This window comes from Canis lupus, chromosome 7 (assembly GCF_048164855.1).
Source record: "Canis lupus baileyi chromosome 7, mCanLup2.hap1, whole genome shotgun sequence".
Lineage (NCBI taxonomy): Eukaryota > Metazoa > Chordata > Mammalia > Carnivora > Canidae > Canis > Canis lupus.
The window spans coordinates 17397840-17424130 of record NC_132844.1 but is presented as its reverse complement, the minus strand read 5'-3'; the positions used below and the strand labels follow the sequence as shown (position 1 = coordinate 17424130).

The following is a 26291-nucleotide window of genomic DNA, read 5'->3' as shown; positions in this document are numbered from 1 at the left end:
ATACCAGAGCTTTCCCATATTCTGGTGGAGACAGCTATTTAATTAATATTTACAAGATTATTTTCCTTTTCTTTGAGGGCTTGTCTTTTTTTTTTTTAAAGATTTTATTTATCTATTCATGAGAGACACAGAAAGAGAGGCAGATATATAGGCAGAGGGAGAAGCAGGCTCCCCATGGGAACCCCGATGCAGGACTCGATCCCAGGACCCCGGGATCATGACCTGAGCCAAAGGCAGACGCTCAGCCACTGAGTCACCCAGGTGCCCCAGGCCTTGTCTTTGATTCAGTTACTCTTTTCCCAGATAAGATCATGCTATTCCCCCAAAGCCCTGCAAACCTCCAGATATAGTTCTGGTGATGCTTTCATGTGGTGCTACGTCTTTGTCCTTGAAATGAAGGCGGGCCAATACTTGGTTCTGTTTTTCTTTGCTTGCTTGCTTCTTGTTTGTTTATTTTCATCACATGTTTCAGTAATTCTTCATATTAAAGCCATCTGGATTTCCTCTTTCTTCTGAACTTTCCTCCCCTTTCCTACAATACTTTTTATTGTCTTAGTGTGTATAGCTAAAGTATAACAAATATTATTCATATTAGTTGTGAGAACAGTATCCCAAGATACTTTCCAACAAGAAGATCCTGTGAAAATGTAAGCTTTCTTCCCTTCTTCCCTAAATACTACTATGCTATAAATCATGTCCAATGTTCTCTTGATAATTTATTCTATGTTATAAAAGGAGACCTGTGGAAGCTTTTATAGCCTGAGCCTGTCACTGACGTTATACACACAGAATAAAAGCTGGGAGTTTGGACCCTGTCCTATCTTGGGTTCTCAACCCTGGGTGACTTTCCCAATTACTGTAGTGAATTTTAAAGTGCTGGCAATGGGAACGCCTGGGAGGCTCAGTGGTTGAGCATTTGTCTTTGGCTCAGGGTGTGATCCTGGGGTCCCGGGATCGAGTCCCACAATGGGATCCCCTCAGAGAGCCTGCTTCTCCCTCTGTCTACATCTCTGCCTCTCTCTCTGTGTCTCCCATAAATAAATAAATAAAATCTTTAAAAATACATAAATAAGTACTGCTGATGAATGGATAAAAAAGATGTGATATATATTATATTATATATTATTATATATATTATATTATATAGATATTATATATATAATGGAATATTACTCAGCCATCAAAAAGGATGAAATCTTTCCATTTGCAATGTGTATGGAGCTAGAGTGTATGATGCTAAGCCAAATAAGTCTGTCAGAAAAAGACAAATACCATATGATTTCACTGATATGTGGAATTTAAGAAACAAAACTAATGAACATAGGGGAAGGGAAGGAAAAATAAAACAGATTAAAAACAGAGAGGGAGACAAACCATAAGAGACTCTTAATTCTAGGAACAAACTGAGGGTCATTGAAGGGGAGAGAGGTGGTGGGATGAGTAACTGGGTGATGGGCATGAAAGAGGGCGTGTGATGTGATGAGCACTGGGTGTTATACACAAATGATGAATCACTAAATTCTACCCCCGAAACTATAGTACACTATATGCTAACTAACTTGAATTAAAAGAAAAGAAAAAATAAATACTGCTGCCACAGCCCCATCTTGACTTACTTAATATTTCTCAAAGCCCTTCAAACATTTTAATGTGCAGCCAATTGAGAGCCATTGAGCTAATCTTCCACTCACGGCCAAGGAAACTGAAGCCCAGAGAGATTCAATCACTAGCCCACCTGCATAATGGAAAAAGCAGCAAAGGAAGGGTTAAAGACCCACAGTTTTTAGTGCATGGTTCTTCCAACTCCAAGAACTATAGGATTGCAAAAGGTTTCCTGAAGAAATCGATGGTCTGAATTTCTTTCGACCCACCCCAGGTCAGGATCAGTTACATAATTTGCAGAGCCCAGTGCAAAATGAAATCATGGGGCCTTTTGTTTCATAAATTACTAGGAATTTCAAAAAGTTGGCAGCAAGGATTTAAACCAAGCACAGGGCCCAATGTTCCTGCACCGGACACACACCCTGAAGTCCATCCCGGCCCTGGTTTTGAAGATATTCTCTCCAGTAACAATGTGTTTGTAATAAACAAACAAATAAAGATTCCACTGCTATAAACCGAGAAACAGGGCTGAACAAGTCTTTGGTGTAGTCTTTTTTGTTTGTTTGCTGGTTTTTTTGGTTTATTTACTTTTTTAAATGTGGGAGCTCTCAGGAGATTTCAAGAACCCCTGTTCTTTGCAATTGCATCAGCCTCCCTCTTCTCCTGTCAAAAGCAGAATCTGTGAGATGAGGGCTTTTATTTTTGGGAAGTGATCCCAGAGAGCCAGAGGGAGGGAGAGGAACAGTAAAATAAGGATGGAAAGAATCAACAGCAAGGGGTGGGAGTTGTTACTGGGCCAGCCACTGCTCTGGGTTAGGAGCCTTTGAAGAGCCATCCAGAACGCACCTCAGCACTGCATACCCAGCAGAGAGGGAGAGAAAGGGAACTTTTATCCTCTGGGTCCTATGCTATAAGGAGGTGACTCCTGGAGCTTCCAGAATGGGTCAGAAGAGACGGAGAGTCATGCTCTGCTAGTGTGATGCCGTGTGAAGCTGGCTATAGCAACCGGGGCTGGAGGGCCACAGAGGCCCAACATAGTGACCCTCCAGGCTGAGACTCAGAGCAGCAAGCCCAAACTGATTTTAGCTAAAACTCTTTACTTCCCAGAATACCTATTAACATCTCTCTGGACACGTGTGCTATCCATGGAGCACAGTTTGGAACAAAGTAGAGGATCTATTATTAGAGTTAGATATTCCTTTTCAAAGAAATCACACACTGGGAGAGCCAGGTTGGGGATGGGAAAGACCAAAGGAAAGATTAGAACATGGAGAATGAAAGCCTGCTTCCAGCTGAAGGGCAGTAATTGTTTTGAATGTCCTCCCACCGGTATAAGCACAAAGATTTGGCCTCCCTGACTGTTCCATGCCAGCTCTCCTGAAATTCTTTAATGTGTATCCAGAGAGTTTTAATAATAGGGCTATCATTTTTATACCATAAAAATCAGACTCTTTTCAAATGAATGCTAGATGAAACAGGAAATAGCACTTTTCTTCCTGCAGACTGGTAATAGTAAGAGGTTTTAAGTGAACTTGGCTACAGCTAAAAATTACACAGAAAGAAACCATTTCCTTGTTTAAGACAATTCTGAGCACGTGCACTCTTGGTCACTGAGACTGCTGGCAGTAATTTGCACAGACATATTGTGAATAAATGTCTTCTTACTATATTTATTTAGCTGTGATAGCAGACTCCGAGCAAACTTAGCATTTTAAAGTGAAAACTCCCTAAATCTGTTTGGGGTAGGTGTTCCTACAGATATGATACAATTCACATAGAAAAACAGCAAAACAAACAAAATCTTTTCATAACAAAATTATAATTTCTACTTTTACTTAGGAACCTTGTATGTTAATTTTCCATCAATAGCTTGCTGTTTTTAAAAAATCACTTTCAGACATCTCTACATCACTTCTTTCATTTTTCTGTCAGGTGGGCACTATTTATTGTTGATGATGTCCAGAGTCCTGAACCTGATAGTGTGGGTCAGCAAGATGTTTATATATTTTAAAAAGCACAATATTCTGTCTCTCAGAAAGGCTGTATCTGAACTATCAAAATGACAACATTTTCTGTACTGTAGAATTCTTTCTTCATAGGGTTTCAAACCTAGATTTATCTCAAGAGCAATTCAAATCCTTAGAAAGAATGTTATCATAATTTTCAAAATGTAATTGTCTTAGTCTTATATGTTTACTCGTCATTGGAAAACATGACTTTAAATATTGAGTGTTCCATCTGTTTTAAAACACGACCACCCACAAAAGCTGTATGTTGCCAGTTTTCCCTACACTCCTTTTTATTGCCACACTTTTGTTTCTGCTTATAAACCTGGGAACTTTACAGGAAAGCAGTTCAATGGCACAAACCTACAAAGCAAGAGAACTTTAAAATCAGTGTAAAAGTATACCCACAGAAAACTGTACAAAATATTATTTTTTCCAATGCCGTATTGTATTTAAATTCACTCTTAGATAGAAGATTTCAATAAAATCCCCTTATATCAATAGGGGCATTGTTGAAAGGCCTCATGTAAGTAGAAGTTTGTCTTACTATAAAGGCTAAAGGTCACAAAAAAAAAAAACTTTAAACTTATATACTTGGAATTTGTGTCTTTTATACCTCATTTTATTTCTGTATGTCATATTTCTTCTTTGCCACATCTCTACTTGTAGTTCAGTAAGATAAAACAGCCATGCTAGAATTCTTTCTCTGAGTCTGAATTATTCTTAATTCAGCAAACCTTAAAGTTTCTGTCCCTCGGTTATCTGATCTGTAAATATAGGATATTGTGCCAAATAAACACTACACTAATGTTGTACTTAAATGTTGTCACTGTAGCTTTAATATGGGCCTTCTCGTGAAACAGATGACTTGAAAACTTTCCCATACGTTCCAGGTTAGGACAGCAGATTGAATGCTTACATTTTATTTCATTCACTCTTTTCCCAAACTGCATTAAAACTACAGCATAGCTAACTGTTTAAAGAAAAGAAAGCCAGAGATAGGAGATGAAGAGCGCTGAGTGCAGGCAAATCAAGGAACTCTGAATCCACTGAAGACTGATTGCAGAGCCAGCTCCAGTCCTGTTGGGCTCCCAAAGACTCCAGCAACTTGACATTTTCTTTCTAGACAGAGAAGCTGACCTTTCCCAGAGGTAATACCTAGGAAAGTTTTCCAACAGATGACTCACTCAGGGTCAAATCTGAGGTTCAAATATGAAAACTCCACCCATGCATTCAGGACCACTAATCACCTTTTTATTCCCTTACCCTAAATCCTGAGTAGACCATAAAGATACCCAGATATCTGAGCAAAGTCTCTAACATGGACAGGAGAGCTCAACAAACAACCTGAGAGAACAACCAGGAAGAAACAAATCAAGACAACTATCACTGATATCCTCAGAGAAAGAAGATAGATGTTGCATCCATGAAACATGACCAGGAAGACATTAAAGAGGAAAGAAATAGAAATAGATGACCTTGGAATTTTAAAATACCATAGCGGAAGTTTAAAAAAAAACACCGTGGAAAGGTTAGAAGATAATTTGAGTATATTCAAATGTTTTGAATGGAAAATAAAAATATAAGAAACTTGAAGCACTTGTCTTTCCATGAAAGAAAGAGTAAGAGAAAAATGGAAGGCACGAAATAATTTAAGTTCATAAAACTAAAGAACATAACTGGCCACATGGGAAGGACCCCAGAGGAAACAGAGCCATACTAAGGAATATCAATGTACAGTTTCTGGATTCTGAACGAAAACAAAGAGGAGATTTTATAAGCATCTAGGGAAGAAAAGGTGATAAAAGGTCACATACAAAAAAATGAGGAATCAAGTGGATCTGAAGTTCTCAACAGCAACACCAGGAGCAAGAGATCAACACCTACAGAGTTCTGAAGGCAAAGAATTTCCAAACTAGAATGCTAGGTGACATCAAGCTATCAAGTATGAAGGCAGAATAAAAATATTTTTATACATTCTTGGTATCAAAATATTTGTCACTCATGACCCAGTTTTTAAGAAGTCTTAGGAATGTACTTTACTACAATGAGAAAGAAAAGCCAAAAAGAGAAGATGTGGGATATAGGAAACAAGAGATATTATACAGGAGAACAGTGAAGGAGGACAATAGCAGGGGACCCTAGGATTTTCACCAGTTGCCATAGCGTGATTCAAGAGAAAAGCAACAGCTGAAATCACCAAGGTACCCACTGCTACGTCTTGTTAATCTGAGACAGAATGTATAGACAAGCCTGGCCCAGATTTTTATCCAGACTGGCATGAGCATGTGCTGATGCAGCTCTGTAGCCCCTCCACTTCCCACCAGGTCCTGCTCCAGGGATTAGCTAAAAGCATCCATTTCCTCCTACAGAAGTTCTCCTCTTTGACCTATTCTTGAGTGCTAGAGAACAGCCATAGTGAGTTTAGAAGCATAAAGTACAGAGCCCTCTCCTGTTGACCATATTCTGGCTGGACACCTTGTCCCTGCCCCTGGCAGGTGCCTCGAACGTATGGGAGAATGTGCCAAGCTTGCTGACAGGAATATTCTAGGGTATATGACTCTTTAATTCACCATACAACTTAGTAAATAGGAATTATTGGTTATATTTCACTCATCTGAGCTTTTACTACACACCCATCCTTATAAAATGGATCTAGTCTAGGTATACTAACAAATGAGGTTTTTAATCCTTCAAGGCCGATGGCCACTTTCTAATTAGTTCACCAAAGAGATACACAAGGAGGAACCCTGCCACAGCAGCCAGCACACCAGCTTCTCCAGATGTCTTCTGAGGGTCCTATGTCCTTTCATTTGAAACCTCATTGAGGGGGGCCCCTGGGTGGCTCAGTGGTTGAGCGTCTGCCTTTGGCCCAGGGTGTGATCCTGGAGTCCCGGGATCGAGTCCCACATCAGGCTCCCTGTATGGAGCCTGCTTCTCCCTCTGCCTGTCTCTCTCTCCTCTCTCTCTCTCTCCCTCTGTGTGTGTGTGTGTGTGTGTGTCATGAATAAATAAATAAAAATCTTAAAAAAAAAAAAAGACCATAGGTCTCCTGCAAACCATTGAAGATCAGAGTCTTGTGAATCCCCCATGCTCCTTACTTCAGTTAACTGTCATGGCAGGAAACACTTCCTTATAGGAGTTGAATTGAAGTTCATGAGAGATGCAGCAGAAATTGCAATGAAGGTTTTTGTGTTTGACTCATTTATTTTGCCTTTTTTGTTTTATTTAGTAATGAGAAAAGGGAATTACATTGCTAGTAAGAGGCATTACATACATTAAAAATAATAAGCATGGAGGGGTGCCTGGGTGGCTCAGTTGGTTGAAGGTCTGAAACCTTGATTTTTGTCTCAGGTCATGATCTCGGGGCTGTGGGATTGAGCCCTACATCAGGCTCTGCACAGAGTGTGGTGCCTGCTTGGGATTCTTGCTCCTTCTCCTTCTACCCCTCCCCACTTGTTGTCTCTCTCTCTCTCTCTCAAAAACAAAACAAAACAAAACAAAAAACAAGAAGAGGGGATCGGATCCCTGGGTGGCACAGCGGTTTGGCGCCTGCCTTTGGCCCAGGGTGCGATCCTGGAGACCTGGGATCGAATCCCACGTCGGGCTCCCGGTGCATGGAGCCTGCTTCTCCCTCTGCCTGTGTCTCTGCCTCTCTCTCTCTCTCTGTGTGACTATCATAAATAAAAGATAATAATAATAAAAAAATAAAAAAAAAACAAGAAGAGATGGCAGAAAGCAAATAAAGGTGGATAAAAATGTAATAAAGAAACTTTAGGAAAGTCAGATAATCAGCAAGTTCTAGAAACCAAGTTTAAGGTCTTAAGAAAACGTGGCCCAAAGAGAAATGCTCATCCCCTCATTGACAGGTATTATAGCAAAATTCTGACCTACCTGGGAAAACACTATTTCGAACAACAGCAACAACAACAATTATTATTATTATATTATTATTAATCACATCCCTTCTTTCTACACAGTTGCAAAATGTTTTACTTATTTAGCTTTATAGTCTGAGTCATTGATGAAACATTTTGCTTTTATTTAGAAATATAAAAGCTGTGTCTCTTTTTAAATGACAGTCATAGGCATTAAACAGTGGATTGTAATGTAAATGAGGCTACTAGACATTTCAAATTTTCCCTGACTTGTTTCTTCACAGTTTGAATGAAGTTGTATTCAGGAACAAAAACCTCTGTAAAGAAAGAAGATGAGTAAAGCTAAGTACCTTTCTAAGAACCTGTGCTCTTGGTTGCCTGGCTGCATTTCATGCTGCCTGTTTACAACTGTGCATGATATCTGCAAGCCAAGAAACAAGCTCTTAAGGTAGATTCTGTGAATGAACTGATAAAGAGCCATTCCTGTAAATATCTGAAAACAGTGACAACACACCCCTCTGAGAACATGTTCAAATCCTATGTTGATTGTTGTCAGGAGGCCCTGATGGAGTTCATCTCTAGTTCCAACACTAATGAAAACAATGGGGATGGGCTGTAAAGTAGATTTGCAAAACTATTGTCTGCAACAATCAACATGAGTTTAAAATGATAGAGATTCTATTACTCAATAGCCCTGGGGTAAAAAAAGAAAAAAGAAGAAATCACAAATACATTCCCTTTCTAGCCCCCATCTATCAGACCAGACTTCATTTTTATTTTTGCCTTCTATTCCTTTCCACCCCTTCCCCATTTGTCTAAAAAGTGCAGTGATGTCTTTCTCTGAGTAAGAAATATGGATGAAATATTCAGAGATAATTGGAATTCTATTGGCCATCACCTTATGACATTCTGAGCCTCGCGGCAGGAACACAGTTCATTTCAAGACCAGACTCTCGCAATTCCTTAGTGGTTACTTGCTGTTGCAGTGACTATTACTCAGCTGGAAGCTTCGAGTGGTCAAAATAATAATTAAAGTGTCTGAGAGCCCACTTAAGCACAAAATGTCCTAGTTCACATAGGTCCTCAAATGAGAACAGTCAGTTAGGGCTCCATAGCAAGAGGATGTGATAATCCTTCTGTCACCCAGAAGAGGAGAGTCTAGTGATCAAAACAATAACCTGTTCTTTCAATAACCATTCAAAGCTAAACATAATCAGGAATTCAAATAACACATCACAGGAAAGAGGTTACTGGGCTCCAGCGTGGTCTCATTCTGCTCTGTGAGTGAATGACTTTGTGTCTTTCTGCTATCTTTTGAAAGCCACTGAGGGCATGTTTTTACACTAACTCTCAAATGAGAGAAGGGAAGAGTTGATGGTGGGGCTCTCTATACATCAAGCTCTGGTTTACTCAGGTATCCTTCTTTTTGACATTTTTCCAGACTTTAGCAGGAGTTTTCTGAGATCTTAGAAAGCTTGGAAAAAACAAAGAAGACATATAAACCTAGGCAAAGCTGGCTTTTTAAAACAAGTGGAAGAGCCTCTGGAGAACAGCCACTTCTTCTGACCACTGCAGCTCAGTCTGGAAGATTATTTTTTGGATGTCAGTACTAACCTAGCGTCATCATCACACAACTCCTCTTGCCTCCTCCTCCAACAAACTCACATTGTGGATAATATATCTTTGACTGGGGGAAGATTGAGTTAAATTATGTAGTTAATTATGCAAATTAATTCCTACTATATTTTTAATGATCGCTCACTCATAAAATATTTGAATTACATTTTCAAAGAAATCACTGTGCTGGGGTACTATGAGTCTTAATTGGATGTAAACAAGCCAAGATCCATTTCCTACCCTGCAACTGATACAGTAATTTTCAAGCAGTAAAGAGCCATTTAAATTCCCACTACTGCCACTGTCCTGCTTCTCAAAATTCCATTTGTATTCACACATCTACAATATCCTTGGAGTAAATAAAACCATTGACTTAAAAAAAAAAAGATGGCATCAATAATATAAAATAAAAATTTGCTATATACCATCTGGTCTTGCATTGATCATTAGCGGTGGCCTAATTACAGTATAAGACAAATTATTTATCAGAAAGCAGGTGACCCAGATGTCTAAGAAGTGTACAAATTACCAGTGAGGATGTTCAGAAGGTAGAATATAGTTGGCCATTACAAATAAAAACAAAATATTTACTCAGGGTCCACTGTATGTGGGTAACAGGGCCTTATTTGACAGTGCTAGGGAAATATAATAAAAAACCAAATCTCCTGGAGTGCCCAGGCAGCTCAGTCACTTAAGCATCCAATTCGTGATTTTGGCTCAGGTCATGATCTCAGGGTCATGAGATCAAGCCCCAAGTCGGCCCCATGCTGGGCGTGGGGCCTGCTTAAGATTCTCTCTCTCTCACTTGCCCTCTACCTCTCCCCGCATCAAAAAATCTCCTGACCCAGAAATCCTCTCCACAAAGGTAGCAGAAAAGGAAAACACTATATCCAGAAGAAACAAACTTTTCATATCCTAACGACAGGAGATAGTTTTGCAGCCCACTGAAGTTGGGCTCCTACCTCCCACGGAAACTGGAGAGGAGCTTGGTATTTATATATGAAAGTGATGGCTCCTAGAGCCTTGAGAAAGACATTCCTGAGTCATAAAGCTAACAAAAAGCCTATGTAGTCTTCAAACGGATGTATATATATACATTTACACACATTTCAAAGAGAGGAAAAAGTACATACAATTTTTTAAAGTAAATGCTCCAAGAAAAAGTATGAGGGAGAAGTTTCTTTTACATAGAATTACACTCATTTACAATAGAATTGCACTTCTTATTTTTATTTATTTTTTCTTTTTTTAAAGACTTTATTCATTCATGAGAGACGTAGATTGAGAGGCAGAGACACACAGAGAGAAGCAGGCTCCATGCAGGGAGCCCGATATGGGATCCAATCTCAGGATTCCAGGATCACGTCCGGAGCCAAAGGCAGACACTCAACTGCTGAGCCACCCAGGCATCCCTTATTTTTAATTTTTATTTGTCCTTAAAAGAGTAATTCTCAACACAAACTCCACTTTCTTCCACTCTCTTCTTAATGTCACATGGATATGAATTTTGTTCTCAAAATCAAATGTCTTCATCACTTCCTATTCAAGCCTTTGCAATGCTCATCTGACCAGGGGCTTTTATGCTACATGGCAAAACTCCGAAGTTTGCAGGTGCCAACAGGAAGGAGGGTAATGTACTCATTTACTCTGAGACTGGGCAAAGGATTGATTGTTGGAGTATCTCACATATAGCTGGAATCAGAGACTGTAGAGTGTTCCAAGTGTTGGGAAAATATAATTAAAAGCAAAATCTCTTCCCAACTCAGAACGCCTCTCTACAAAGATAGAAGAAAAAGAAAATAACTTTATTACTGAATAAACTTTAACCTGCATGTGATATCATCACAGGCAATCTGCTAAAGAGATCGCAAAGATAGAAAAAAAAAATTGTACCCTTTTATATAAGTAAGTAGATACAGCCCATGACATCCATGTTTTCAAGGTAAAATTGCTAATTTTCTCATATCTTTATGGCTGGAAGTGGGGTTTGCAATTTGGAGTCAGGTGACAGCTGAAGTTTGGCTCATAATCTTCCAGGAGAATGTGAGATAGGGTGTTATTTCCTTGATGATTGCATTTCTGAAGGATGGTTTTCACTGGGTGCTTTTATTTAAAAAAAAAAAGGTTTTATTTATTTATTCATGAGAGAGAGGAGGCAGAGGGAGAAGCGGGCTCCCCACAAGGAGCTTGATGCAGGACTCAGTTTCAGGACTCTGGGATCATGACCTGAGCCAAAGGCAGATACACAACCACTGAGCCACCCAGGTGCCCTTTCACGGGTCGTTGAGGCAACTTTCTTAAATTGTGAGACTAGCAAAAGGCTTATTTAGCATTTTTTTACTTTTCCTAAGAAGGTGAAGGAATTGGGGTGAGGGGGCTGCATAGTACATCTAGGAGAGTTGGGCATGAAATTTCACAAAGAAATTCATGCCCAAGTTTGGCAAAGAAGTATTCTGAAGTATTTTGAGAGCTTGGAAAATGTGTATATTCAAGATGACCAGGGGAGACTGGAGACAACTGTGCTCTTTCCTAATGTTTTGCATAAAGTTAAGATTCTTTTTTTTTTTTTTTTAATTTATTTATGATAGTCACACACAGAGAGAGAGGCAGAGACATAGGCAGAGGGAGAAGCAGGCTCCATGCACCGGGAGCCCGGCGTGGGATTCGATCCCGGGTCTCCAGGATCGCGCCCTAGGCCAAAGGCAGGCGCTAAACCGCTGCGCCACCCAGGGATCCCTGAAGTTAAGATTCTTATTATTATTGCATGACCAGAGATAAAGGGAGGAAACTCCATTTGTGACTCAGATTGGATGTCTTGTCATCCAGAAATGGGAAGAAAGTAACTCAAAGCAGAGTTATCTTATTGCTAAAAATAATGAAATGTGACATTCTTACACTAAATGTGGTAGTATTCAGATCCACTACATTTACCTACTGCCTATTACATACCAGCCATGTTCCATGTAAATAAGACCATAAAGATCCCTCCAATGATGGAGACTATAAAATATTAGAAAAATCATTAAAGCAGAGGATTATAATTAAGAAGGGTGAGTTATGACATGAAAAGTATAAATGATAGATGTTGTCAGAGACCCACATTTGGGGTGTTAAGGAAGGCTTCCAGAAGTGAATAAGTACAAACTGAGACTCAAATGAAGAATAGGAATTGTTACTTATAAGTACAAGACCTAAAAGGCACAATACAATAATGGATTTAAAATGGCAACTTCCAAATTAAAAAAATTTTAATTCTTCAAAAATAGTTTTACTAAAGTAAGGAAGTGTGGCCTAGATCTTAGAAATATTTCCACCAAAATAGTCAAACCTCAAAGAGGAAAACTTTCATTACCCGGAAAATGCTGTTATTCATCTAATTTCTTTAATGATGTCAAACAAAGTGTTCCTTTGTTTTCTGAACTTCAGATTTGACTGCTTTTAAGTCTTCAGGAAGAGTTCAAGGAATTACTTAGCATAAACAGAAGACTCAAATTACTAATTATGATTTTGCCAAATTCTTTCATTCTTTACCTGACCAATTTTGTTTATAATACATGGGTATTAATACATGGGTACTCCACCAGGTGCTGGGGATAACAAAAAAATAGCCAGTCCTTCCCTTCAATTAGCTTTCTATACCTGAATAGCAGGTATAGAAATCATTACTAGTTAACCTGCCATGATTGATGCTTCCCAAAGTCACATCATAATACAATTACCTGAAGGCTCTAATGTCCTTTTACATCACCAGCAGATTGGGAACACAATTTTAACAAGTGGCCACACCCTCTTGAGGCTCCTGCCAGCTCAGCATACTCATCACTAAGGAGAGTACCATTACTGATTGGTCTACTACTAGTTCTGATCACACCCGTTTAAAGTTTGCAACATATTCTTACAGCATATCTTCTGCTGTCCACCTCGGCCAAAGAAAAAAAAGGATGACTTAATAACAGTTTAAAAAAAAAATCCAATGTGTATGTATTCTCTACGAAGAAATCTTTTTAAAAAGCAAGGCAAGGGGGACCTGGGTGGTGACAGCTGGTTAGCATACAACTCTTGCTTTCAGCTCAAATGGTGATCTCAGGGTTGAGAGATTGAGCCCCTACATCTGGCTATATGCTCTGCTTGGGCAGGGGACAGGAGGAGTTTGCTTGAGATTCTCTCTCTCAAATAAATAAATAAACCTTGGGACGCCTGGGTGTCTCAGTGGTTGAGTGTCTACCTTTGGCTCAGGGTGTGATCCCATATCCCAGAATTGAGTCCCACATCAGGCTTCCCACGGTGAGCCTGCTTCTCTCTCTGCCTGTGTCTCTGTCTCTCTCTCTGTGTCTCTCATGAATAAATAAATAAATCTTTAAACAAACAAAAAAAATTAAATATTTAAAAAATTGAATAAAAGCAAGGCAATATTTTATCTCTGTTTTTAACTTAAAGATGGGAAGAAAAATGAGTAGATCACTGAATTTTGAAATCATACAAACTTCTTTAGCAGCTATTTTCATAACAGCTCCGACAGGAAAGACAAATGGTTTGTTTCAGCATTTCATTGACACAGAAAGTAACAGAAGGATAATGCTGTATTTTTCCATTTAGAAGAATGGTAAGTTCAACTTAAATGTACTTAATTCATTGATAGAATTTAGGTATCATAGATTCCAGACTACTGTAAATATATAGTAAGTGGCAGGTAATAGTAAAGAGAAGGTTCTTCAGTTGAGTTTTTAAAAGTTAAACATTAGTATGTACTGGCACTACACATTACATAGAAATTAATCCTTAAATTGGAAATTTAAGTATAATTGCAACTAATCACTTTAATTGTGTAATTGCCTAGTCTAAATGGGCTGCTTGCAATAAGCTGTGTTGTGGGTAACTTTTTAATTAGATCTGTGTCTTGAGAAAAAAATAATCCACCAACACCACGTTATTCACCAACAGAACTATTAAGTAATGAAATCAAAAAGAATGTAAATCCATGCAAATATTCCAAAATAACAGTTCATAGATTATAATGATTCTCTCACATCCCTAGGCTGACTTTTAAGATTTTCTCATTTGAAACAAAAATAGCTTTATCACTTTTCAAATAAAGTAAAGTTCAAAATTTTAAATGTTCATGCAATACAGAAGTTCTATTTCTAAAGAATAAAAATAGAGTCATCCTTCATATCTCCACCTAGAAATAATCACTAATGGTTTCTTTTATATCTTTCAGACATTTCATTTTCCCATCCATAAAAATTTTCTTACAAAAACTAAATTCTTTGTAAGCAATGTCCTCCATTCTGTTTCATTTACTTATTATATTATTAAAATGCTTTGGAGTCTATTCATAAATTCTACCTTCTTTAATGTATATATTTTCACTGCATATATATTTTCCCTCATTTATTTAACCAATCCATTTTTAAAGCACAATTATTTTCCACATTTCTTTTTGCTACTGTAAGAAATATTACCAGAAGTAAACATTATTATATTTTGATGCACTTTACTTCATAAATTCCTACATTGGACTTGCTGGGTCAAAGGGGATGTATTTAAAATATATAATTTAAAAGTTTTTGTTAAATATTTCCAGATTTTTCTCCAAAAGGTTATATCAATGTATAGTCTCACTGACAGTGTATGAAATAGCCTGTTTCCTGACACTTTCACCAATACTATTTCTTATCGATATTTTTAATTTTTTTCACATTGGTTTGGTTTGTAAAAGTTTAAGGAGAAATTGCAAAGGGGAGACTTTGGGGATAACAGATAGGTTCCTTTGCTCAATTATAATGTTGTTTCAGTTACATACATATGTCAAAATTCATCCATTGTATACTCCAAATACATACAGTTTATTGTATGTCATTTATACTCCAATAAGGATGAAAAAAAGAAAAGAACCCAAAATAGGGATCCCTGGGGGCCCAGCGGTTTAGCGCCTGCCTTTGGCCCAGGGCTCGATCCTGGAGACCCAAGATCGAATCCCACATCGGGCTCCCGGTGCATGGAGCCTGCTTCTCCCTCTGCCTATGTCTCTGCCCCTCTCTCTCTCTCTCTCTCTCTGTGTGTGACTATCATAAATAAATAAAAATTAAAAAAAAAAAAAAAAAGAACCCAAAATAAAGGCAAGGGAAAAAATTGTTTGGTTTTAATGTTTCTTGGATTACTGAACAAATTAAATAATTTTAGGTGCTTATGGGCCATTAGGCAATTATGTTTTTTTATTATTGACTCATGTATTCTCTTTATAAATTAATAATATATATAAATATATTTCCCAGGTTTGCTTATTTTGGTCACCAGCAGTTTCCAATATTTGTGTACCTAAATCTACTAATCTTCTTCTAGATTGTCAGAGCAGGGTCACATAGCAATGTTTCTGAAGCCATAACATGTTCCAATATTAATGCTAAGTTTTTTTAAAGAGACTCACTGTCCCTTGCCTGCTTTTGAAGCTCAAGTCAGAACCAAAGTGGGTTTCAGAGGACACAGAAGCCACTCATCTCCTTTCAACCATTCTTTTTCTAGACAGAAAAGCTCTTAGAGCTCCCACAAAGAGTCACACACTTATCTTTACAAACAGCACATATACTCTGTTGAATCATAAAATGAAACCAATTTGACAACTTTGGACTTACAAAAATGGCAATTTTATTGGGCTGTATTTAACAGGCAGACCCAGGTACATAGCAGAGATTTGGGAGTCTCGATCACTCAGCAGTGTCAACCTGCAGAGGTGGATTTCTTGGAGACAAAGTCCCACATGGAGAGAGTAAAGCTCTTGTACTGAGAGAAGACTATGAGGTGTATGTGTAAAAAGTCATCTAGTATTGGCAGGGATAGAGACTGGAAGAATGGCTGCAGACATGATGGACATGCCATTTGTTCCTAGGGCCAGGCCAAGCTTAATTCAGTTCACGCAGAGCTGTGGTGTACAAGCTTTAAAATACTGATGATCTAGCCCTGGCTTCCCCATCATCCTGCTTCTCAGCTATATTCCAGAAGAAAAGGTTGGCAAGAAGTGACATAACTGCTGCCACCAGAGTAAGGAAGCCTAAATAAAACCAAGGGAATTTAAAGTAGGAGGAAAGACCAGGTTTGGTAGAGACCTGATGAATAGCAGAGGGCATGCTGGTCTTCAGTGGGCCCCTAAGGGTGCTGGTTCAGGTAACAATACCAACTATAAGTCCAGTTTACAAATATATTCAAGGCAGCCCGGGTGGCTCAGCAGTTTAGCACCATCTTCAGCCCAGGGCATGATCCTGGAGACCCAGGAACGAGTCCCACATTGGGCTCCCTGAATGGAGCCTGTTTCTCCCTCTGCCTGTGTCTCTGTGCCTCTCTCTGTGTGTCTCTCATGAATGGATAAATAAAATCTTTAAAAAAAATAAAATATAAAAATATGTTCAGAAATAGAAATTGGATACATATGCAGAAACAAGAGGCAAAACCATCTAGAAAAGCAAGAGTTATAGATATTAAGAACTCCAGAGCAGGAAAGGGAGACGGCACAGAATGATGAGAGTCTTAGGTTCCTACTGGGCTTGGAGAAACACCACAGAGGGCTGTGGGGAACATAAAGCCGTGATCTTTGATGGGAGAGTTGCTACTATCATGGGGGGTGGAGGGCTGCTTTTTAGAAAGTACAGAAGTTACTAGCTATTACTGAATAGCTAGCACTTCAATGTAGTGCTGTCATCAGAATGCAGAGATCAAAGAAAGATTCTGAAGGAAATTTAATAAGCTTTAAAAACTCAGAAATAGTATCGTGGAGACAAAGGGAGACTGAAATTTTCTAAGTTTTGATAAAAGATAGGAATGTTTAGGAATGATATTCTCCCAAAAATGAAGCATTTTACAGGGCTGGTGAATTTGTTCAAGGTGAAATGTGACAGTGTCAAAATTAACCTCCTTGTATAAGGGTGATTTCCACCTGTCGACTTTGAAATTCACAAGAGATAGATTCTAGGTCATTGGAATGGGCGTGCATGCAACCTAGCAAAGCTGAAACAAGACTCGTTCTCTTTTCTCTCTCCGATTTTTCTCATTTCAAGGTCTTCCCCTCCCGTCCAGCAATCTCTACATGCTACTTTTTCCCCCTTTGTTCAATCAGAGACATGTTTACTTGGCATTCTCTGAAACATATCAAACAGCCAATACAATCGCGCCAATTTGCCACACTCAGCTTGAAATGGCGTAAAAGCATGAAGTTGAACAAAAGTCAAAATGGCTGCAGTAATGCTTCAGCAAAGCTCGATTTTAAACTAAGTAAGCTTTCGCCTCTCTTCTGCAAACCTCCCCTCCTCCCTTCTTAGCCTTTTGTTTCAGGAATCCCATTCCACCTTGAAGACAAGATGAATGAGGCTAGCAACACATACATAATTCCTGTCAAAACTGGCTAGATCTCATATTCTTTATAATCCCCCTCAGCCCCTTCCTCTGGGCAGGCTTGCAGTTTTAAAGGCCTTCGGCTGCTGTAGCCTTTGCCTGGCAAAACAATAAAGGTATTGTTCCTCTTTATACTCAAACTCTGCCTTTATGTTACTATGTTGGCTCTGGAGCACAGAGGTCAGTTTTTGACAACAAGCTCATGACAAAAATTGCCAGGAGTGCATTTGCCTCTTCACAATATCAAAGTGTGACAGATGTGACTTTATAGAGCTTTGTGAATGGTCAAGGAACCTCAGGCTTAACCTAAGATTGGAAACCCTGCTTGTAAGGAATGGTATCCTTCAAATTAAACTTAATACTGATCCCTCTATTTTTATAAATGCTTATTAATAGAATTCACTGAAATTATAATACATGGAATTCCTTTGAAGAAACACTATATACCACTACATAAAATCTCCCAGAGAAGAAAAACCTAAATTAACAAAGAAACAAAAATGCACACACTTATACCTTAAGAAAATAGGAGCAGCTGATGTCTGAGCTGCTCGTTTTTCAGCCGTTTTTTCTGTGCACACCTCTCTTCCCATTAAACACCAGTCGAATCCCTGACACTGCACTAGGCACTTTAAGTATGTCATATTTCATTTTCACCACAACTTTGTAAAGTAGACATGATTATCTTCATTTTAAAGGGCATTTCATTGAGATTCATAGAAATCAAAATACTTTGCCATAGCTAATACTTGGTCTTGTCTGAATGCAAAGTTCACACTTTCAAAGGCATTTATTCATTCAACAAATATTTATTGAGGGTCTGGGCAATGGGATATAGCATCAAACAAAGCAAATTTTTTGCCCACATGAAGCATATATTCTGGTGGAATTCTATCTTAATTATGATATTATATTACTATATACTAGCCAAACATTCCTATCCCTGCCCTTTGGCAATAGCTGCTTCATCAATATTTTCACAGGAGGTACCAAGAACCAGGTATGATTTCGTAGCATAAGCACAAGCACCTGATGGACCGATTTAGGTTTTGTTTTGATTCTGGATACTTCTCATGTTTGTGATTACCTTATCTTCGTTGAAATCTAAGGGTAAACTATATCAGCCTGTATAATAAGGCTTTTCCTTAAAGGAAGCTTATTTTTTCTTCCCTTGAAAAAATATAAATCCAAGCTAAGCTGATACTCAGGGTGCAGAACACATTTTTGGCTCAGAATGTATTAAAAAAAATTTTTGAACTATTCAAAATGACTTCCCAAAGAAATATTCTGAGTTTTAGTATTACTAAGCTTATCTCTAAGTTAGACTGGCAGAGAGGAGCCAAACTTCACTGAACCTTCCTTCCTGCCATTGGATGTGGAGAAAGATATAAAGCAATGAAGAGTAATCACATGCTTTTCATACAGTCCTGTGTATTGCTCACTTCCCATACAAATGCTCAGCGGGTATAGTTAGTTGCTCAGTAGAGGGCTCTGAAAGAAGAGAGAATTTTGAAACTCAATTTACAATTGTCACAAATGCAAATTAACTGAAAATGGGGGGAAAAGAGAGCAAATGGTATTCTGCAACAGCCATCATTGTCCTATCCACCCCCGGCACAGTCCACTCAGAGAAAGAATGTCCAGATCAGAAGAGATCCCAGCATAAGGAGGTAGCAGATGGAGGCTTATTGTTTTCTCTGTCTCTTCTGGGATCCAATATTCAAAGGACATTATTTGTTGAAACATATACCTGGATAAATGAAGTTAACCACCTGTAAATTAAATTAGCTCCAAAGCCATTCTATAATACGTCACAAATGTGGGAAAAAAAAAAAAAAAAAAGCCCTTCCATTTAACTCATAAAGGTTTTGTAAACATGTAATGAAATAATTTAGTTTGAAAGATACAATACAGAATATGTTATATATAAATTCTCATTAAATTTTTCAAGAAAATTGCAGGTATAGTTATTTTATCTCTTAAATGGAAATGTCTGAGCAGAACTAGCATGGCAGAGGAAAGATTTCTAGGTGCACATAATAGGGACAATGTTGACAAATGCCACCAGTGAAATGGATAAATGGGAAAAAGGCAAAATACAAAGATCCCTAATCCACACTCTGGATATCTAACCGGTGAGTTATAAAGATTAGCTAAACTTGGGGGGAAAACAAGATGACTGAGGGAGAGGAATTGCATTTGGCACAGGTAAAAAATATCCCCTTTCAAGTAACCACAACCTCCTTTCCCATACATGAATATTAACCATCACAATTCTTTAACTCCGGTGCATCTTTCAAAAAAATAAATACATGAACAAGAATAAAATTACAGTGATTACATTCATAATACAATCACACCAATAATTATGTTCAGCTTATTACTGGGAAAATGGAAAGTAATTTTGAGGGGAAATATTTTTAAGTATCTCAAATTCACTTCTGAAAATGAATCAAATGTTTTAGAAGATAATTAACTGAGCAAGAAAGCTCAAAAGAGCTTTAACACAATAGTATTAACAACTATTTTTAACCACCCATAGATTTGTTCTTTATTGTTTCGTTAAATCCTGTCCATGACATACATAGTTACCTTTGCTCTTCACCTGGTTTTGCCACCTCAATAAGATAGACTCCTCTCATTTTTACACTATACTTTTTTACTTTAACCAAGGAAGTTAACTGTCAATGATTTCAATATAATAAAATCTACTTTACTTGAAGGCACTTTGGGAGTTCATTAAAAAAACAAAAGACACTCAAATTATAGCAAGCAATCAATGAGCTAACCTTGAAATAGTTTTTAGATGAAGTTTAAAAGTGTAATAAGGCACTACACTGTGTTTGGATGTTATGAGACCACAATCCTTCTTAAGAATTCTTAAGAATCTCTTTTCTTTCTTTTTTTTTTTTTTTTAAGATTTTATTTATTTATTTGAGAGAGAAACAGAGAGAACATGAGTAGAGGGAGAGGCAGAGGGAGAAAGAGAAGCAGACTCCCTGCTGAGCAGGAAGCCAGATGTGTGGCTTCATCTAGGGACTTCAGAATCATGACCTGAGCCAAAGGCAGACTCTTAACCGACTGAGCCACCCAGGTACCCCAAGAATCCCTCTTTTCATGTTTAACGTTGTAAGCTTACACAGCTGCTCTATAATTATAAGGAGCATATACTCTTAATTCCCAGGCTTCTTACAGAAGTTTATTCACATAGAACATCAACATCTATAGTAGATCAAGGATAGTCATTTGAAAATTTCAGTATAAACGATTAACAAAATTGCATCACTTTATTATAAACATCTTATTGCACAATGACTTTTACTTGGAAATTTTAAACATATGGAATTTATTTAAAAACCTCCAAGATCATAATATTCATTCTTATTCAAATAGCTTATGGGAAGTTTTCAACAAACCCACCCTTCTGAGAAGAGTTTCATTAAGGATTTCACACAGTCAGTAGTTTTTGGGGGGCTGTAGAGTTCTTAGCTCCAGCCAAATCCCTAGCCTACTCATTTCTGAAAATGTCCCTTCCTTTCCAAAATCCTGTCCTAAAAAATTTGGATTTGAGGTATGATCACACAGAGAAGTTGGAGAAACTGTCCATATGAAGTAACTTGTGAAGAAACATTTAGTCTTTAAGAGAGCAAACAGAGTGAGGCTGTGGAGAAAAAGAGAACCTTCTTGCACTGCTGGTGGGAATGAAAGCTGGTGCAGCCACTCTGGAAAAGAGTGTGGAGGTTCCTCAAAAATTTAAAAACAAGGCTACCCTATGACCCAGCAATTGCACTACTGGGTATTTACCCCAAAGATACAGATGTAGTGAAACACCAGGATACCTGCACCCCCAATGTTCATAGCAGTAATGTCCACAGTAGCCAAAGTGTGGAAGAAGCCATGGTGTCCTTCAATAGATGAGTGGATAAAGAAGATGTGGTATATACACACAATGGAATATTACTCAGCCATCAGAAAAGACGAATACCTACCATTTGCCTCGACATGGATGGAACTGGAGGGTATTATGCTGAGTGAAGTAAGTCAATTGGAGAAAGACAATTATCATATGGTTTCATTCATAGGTGGAATATAAGAAATAGGGAAAGGGACCATAAGGGAAGGAGGGGGAACTGAGTGGGGAAAAATTAGAGAAGAAGACAAACCATGAGACTCCTGACCCTGGGAAACAAAAAAGAGTTGCAGAAGGGGAGGGTGGTAGGGGAATAGGGTAACTGCATAAAGGGCATTAAGGAGGGCATGAGATGTGATGAGCACTGGGTGTTCCATTGTATGTTGGCAAATTGAATTTAAATAATTTTTTTTAAGAGAGCAAACATAACAATGTTTGCACTTTCTGAGGTCTGTGTATTAAGGTTCAGGGGAGTCAGGGGCTGGGGCCAGTACTTCTGCAAACAAAACACAGCTGCTCATTGCTTAGCTACTATCTCAGCTAGTAGACCTCAGCTAGTAGCCACTTGCATTTTTTAAGTATCATCAAACTCCATACCAGTTAATGAATTTTTTTTCTATCTCATTGTTCATGCAAAAGGAAACCACAAGACCTCAATCACTCTTCAATTAGGACTCACAGATCATACCAACCTAAATCTCATTAACTTGTACCAAGAGTTCCCAAAATACAATTTCCATTTACTGGGAAAGATTAAAAGGCACATTTGACATTTGTACTGCAATGAGGAGTCAGTAGTGGGTGAAGGGCAATCAGTCTCAAAGTTTTACTCTTTTTTTATAAGCTTATGTGCTAATTTTAAAAGGCTTACAAAGTGAGTTTTCTAGACAAGAAAATAGAGAACTAGTTAATTCCTAGAAATGTCTCCCTGGAGAATTTATGAGTTCCTGTTGCTGCCAGACCCCAGACCTTAACTAACCCACAAACACATCCTTCAGCAAATACAGAGATGCTTCATTTTAGGAGATAAAAGTAGTACATTAAAAAAAGATTTAGCTGAGGGACACCTGGGTGGCTCAGCAGTTGCATGTCTGCCTTCAGCTCAGGGTGTGATCCGGCGATCTGGGATCTAGTCCTACATCGGGCTCCCTGCAGCCTGCTTCTCCCTCTGCCTCTGTCTCTGCCTCTCTCTCTATCTCTCATGAATAAGTAAATAAAGTCTTTTAAAATTTTTTAAAAAATAAAAAGACTTAGCTAAAAGAGACCCAAAATCTAAGTATTCTCTCTGATTTCTTTCTCTCTCAGAAACTCTACATTCAATCCTTTAACATGTTCTGTCAGATGTTTGCATTCTAAACTTTTCCAGCTGGGCCCCCTGACCTGTAGATTCATGGTAGCCTGGGCCCTGTGCACAAATCCTGAAACAAGCCATAAGCCCCAAGGATTTCACCCCATTCAGTAATGTGAGGTTCTTGGCATGGCCACATTCCCCCTCCACAAATTTCCTCCCAGATTATTACAATATTTGGAAGTAGTGGATTCTGAGTGGTTGAGAGTGAAGACCAGGTCTACTAGCTGAGATAGTAACTAAGCAATGAGCAGCTGTGTTTTGTTTGCAGAAGTACTGGCCCCAGCCCCTGACTCCCCTGAACCTTAATACACAGACCTCAGAAAGTGCAAAGGAAGATTGGGTTGTTAGGTCTGCTGGAGGCTCACTTGAGGACTAGGGCATTCCTGGTAGGTGAAAATTACTCATTAGCTGTCCTCACCATCAGCTGCATCCCATTGTGCCTCAACAAGTAGTTCCCAAAGCCTCCTTTCCACAGGCCTTTCCAATATCAACCACTGGTTCTTTCCCTACAAGCCAACCCCAATTCTGGACTGTCTTGAGGAAGTTGTAACTTCCAAATATTAAATTTTACTTATAAAAAAATCTAATCACATATTACACTATGGCTTAATTGATGCTAAAAGGTTTGCAAAAAGTTAGTCTAAAAAGGAGTTCTCATGGAAAGAGGAAGGTCATCAGAAGGAAAAAAGTAGTAAGGCTCAAGCTGAGAGGAAGGCAGGGAAGAAGCTGGCATTGCCAGGCTTTAATCCTGAAGATTCCCGAGGAATCTCACCATAAATGTTAGTACAAGTTGATTGTTGAGCCCAAGGGTAAGGGCACCTTTGTTCACCTGCCCAAGAGTACCTTTGTGTTGGATAAATTGCAATGCAAATCATCCAACGAGAATACTCTTGCTATAGTGCTACATACTTATAAGAGAATTCTAGTTGAACTGACTAGTCCTTGTGATATGCTGAATACAGCACATCTAGTACTCATTCAGACCTTCATGAGTTGCAGCCTAATCACTGGGAAGCTGGACAGTGGAAGAGGTCCTTGCCAGAGTCTTCCTCTTAGGAATCAATCACAGCTACTTAGTTTATTTTTGGACTTTGAGCCTGAAGCTTGCCTTCCCATAGAGTCCAGATTGGAAGGTGGACTGTGAGCAATTGACATGATACAAACTGCATCATGGAGATGAAGAGATCTTGTACTGGTTTGAAACTGCCTTTAGAATGTGGGCAAAGACTTCACTTAAGGGAAGATCATCAAGTGATTTTGCCATGACCTAGGACTGTTCATAAAGGAAATGAAACAATGAAATCTCCAGAATATAACCACTTTTTTCCTATTGCCACAGCTGCCACCCTAGTACAAGCCACCATCTTTTCCCTCTCCATTAATATAATATGTTCCTAATTAGTCTTTCTACTTCCACATTTGTCCACTGTAGTTGATATTTCAACTGTAGTTGATATTTCCATGATATTTCATGGAAGTTGACTTGATTATTTTAAAATAAAAGCCAGACATATTATTCTGCTGCTAAAAACATTCCAAAGGCACTCCTCACACTCATATAAAATCCAAATTTTCAAAATAATCATATTTTATATTTAAGCAAAATCCTTACTCCTCACTGTGTCTCCCAGGTGATTAATGCTCCTTATAAACAAAACGCTCTTGTAACAAAACAAAACTAAAACAACCCACAAACCCTGTTCATGTGAGAATCATTTTCTCTCCTTCCTTCTTCCTTGTTGGTGTCCCATAGGCTTCCTCATTACTCACCTTACTCTGACAAAGACCTTGGCATCTGGCTCATAGTCTTTGTCATCACTCCAAGCTTGCCTTCTTCCCGAGGGACTCCAATCTCCATTTTAAGCTCTGGTCTCTGAAGTTTCAGTCTCTACAGGTCCAGTTATCTTCTCCGAGCTTTCTAACTCTAATCCATTACTTCCATAATCAGTTATCCAAACACCACAAATTTCTCTCCTTCTATCTGGCTGGCCGAAGTAAGCCTACCTCATCCTCACTGAGGTCTCTATTTCATTCACCAATCTTCTTGCTTCTAGTCTGTTTTATAACTTAGTTTCTTTCTTATTCATCCCCATTCTGTTGTCCATAATTTCAATCATAGTCTTAAAATTTTCTTATTATCTTATGCTTTTATTCCTGCTGTCAGAAAAAAATCTCCACTCTAGATGACTATAAGTATTCTATTCCTTATATTGGATGAAGAAAGTCATAGGATAAGGTAGAATGATTTCACTTTAAACTCTTGTTTACCAACCCAAACATGATCCCAACCCTAACTGGTATTCCAACCAGGATGCACTATTCAACTCACTCACTTTCTCCACAGTGTCTTCAATTTTATTCCAGTCTTCAGAGTTCCAATGCCCTCCTTCCCAACTCAATACTAGCAGAGGTCTCCTACTTACTGAGAAAACATTCTCATGAAGTGCTAAAATACAAATTTTAATGGAATGTTAAAAATGGAACATTCTCAATTTTAAAAACATAAGTTAAATATATTAATTACAAACTAGTAGAGAGAAAATAAATAATAAGGTACCTAGCTCAATAAGGAAGAAAAAAATACAAAGAAATGTGCAGTAAAAAGAAAGTACTATTTATTATGGCATACATAAATAAGATGGCATAAATAAATCCAAATATATCAGTAACTTTATAAATAAAATTGGACTAAAATTCCATTTACATGGCAGATCTTTCAGCCTGGATTTTTTAAAAATTAAACTATGCCTATGTGCTTTTTGTAGGAGATATACTTTAACCATAATGACACAGAAAGGTTGAAAGTAAAGTGGTAAAAAAAATATGTACTAGGTAAATAGTAACCAAAAAAGATAGTAGTTTTATTTCAATGTAAGTGAAAACCAATTTTAAAGCAAAAGCCATCATTAACAATAGAGTCAATAAATAATCAAAGAACAATTAACTCAGATGATTTTAACAGTTCTAAACATAACAAGAAACTAAGAGATATATTTGAAAATCTGTAATTGGAGAAAGCTTCACATATTTCTCTTAATAATAAGTTAAAACTACATAGCATTCCATGGCATTGATATGTTAAACACTACTCTAAACTCTGTAAATGTATATTAATTCCTTTGCTCCAACTTAAGTGTCTAGTAGACCCTCAATCTTAACATACTCAAAATAGAACTCCTAACTTTCACCCCCAAATTTGCTTCAATCACTCTTCCACATCTTAATATTGATGCTTCATTGCCCCAGTCACTGGCCAAAAGCCTTGGAATGATTTTCACTTCTCTCTTTTTCTCATACTTCACATCTGATAGATCAAGAAGTCCTGTTGACGATGTCTTCAAGGAACATCTAACCACCTCTCACCATCTTTTCTGCTATCCTTTGGTTCAAACCACTATCATCTTCTACCTATAGAGACCATCCCCAGCTTACCATGGTTCAACTTAAGATTTTTCAACTTTACAATGGCAGGAAAGCAGTATGCATTTGGTAAAATACTGTACTTCAAATTTTGAATTTTAATCTTTTCCCGGGCTATCAATATA

The 26291-nt window shown here is 38.1% G+C and overlaps 1 long non-coding RNA gene across 3 annotated transcripts in view; it reads left to right on the top strand.

Annotated features, from left to right (window-relative positions):
- Positions 1-26291, top strand: part of LOC140636238 (uncharacterized) — a 67142-nt gene that overhangs the window by 14720 nt on the left and 26131 nt on the right. The window contains exons 3-4 of one of the 3 annotated variants that reach the window (XR_012033537.1): positions 7771-7934; positions 8928-9489. The exons of 1 other annotated variant lie outside the window; for it this stretch is intronic. This is a non-coding gene — a long non-coding RNA (uncharacterized lncRNA). Of the gene's footprint in view, positions 1-7770; positions 7935-8927; positions 9490-26291 lie in introns of those variants that run through there. One more of the 3 variants, XR_012033535.1, reaches the window with a different exon arrangement.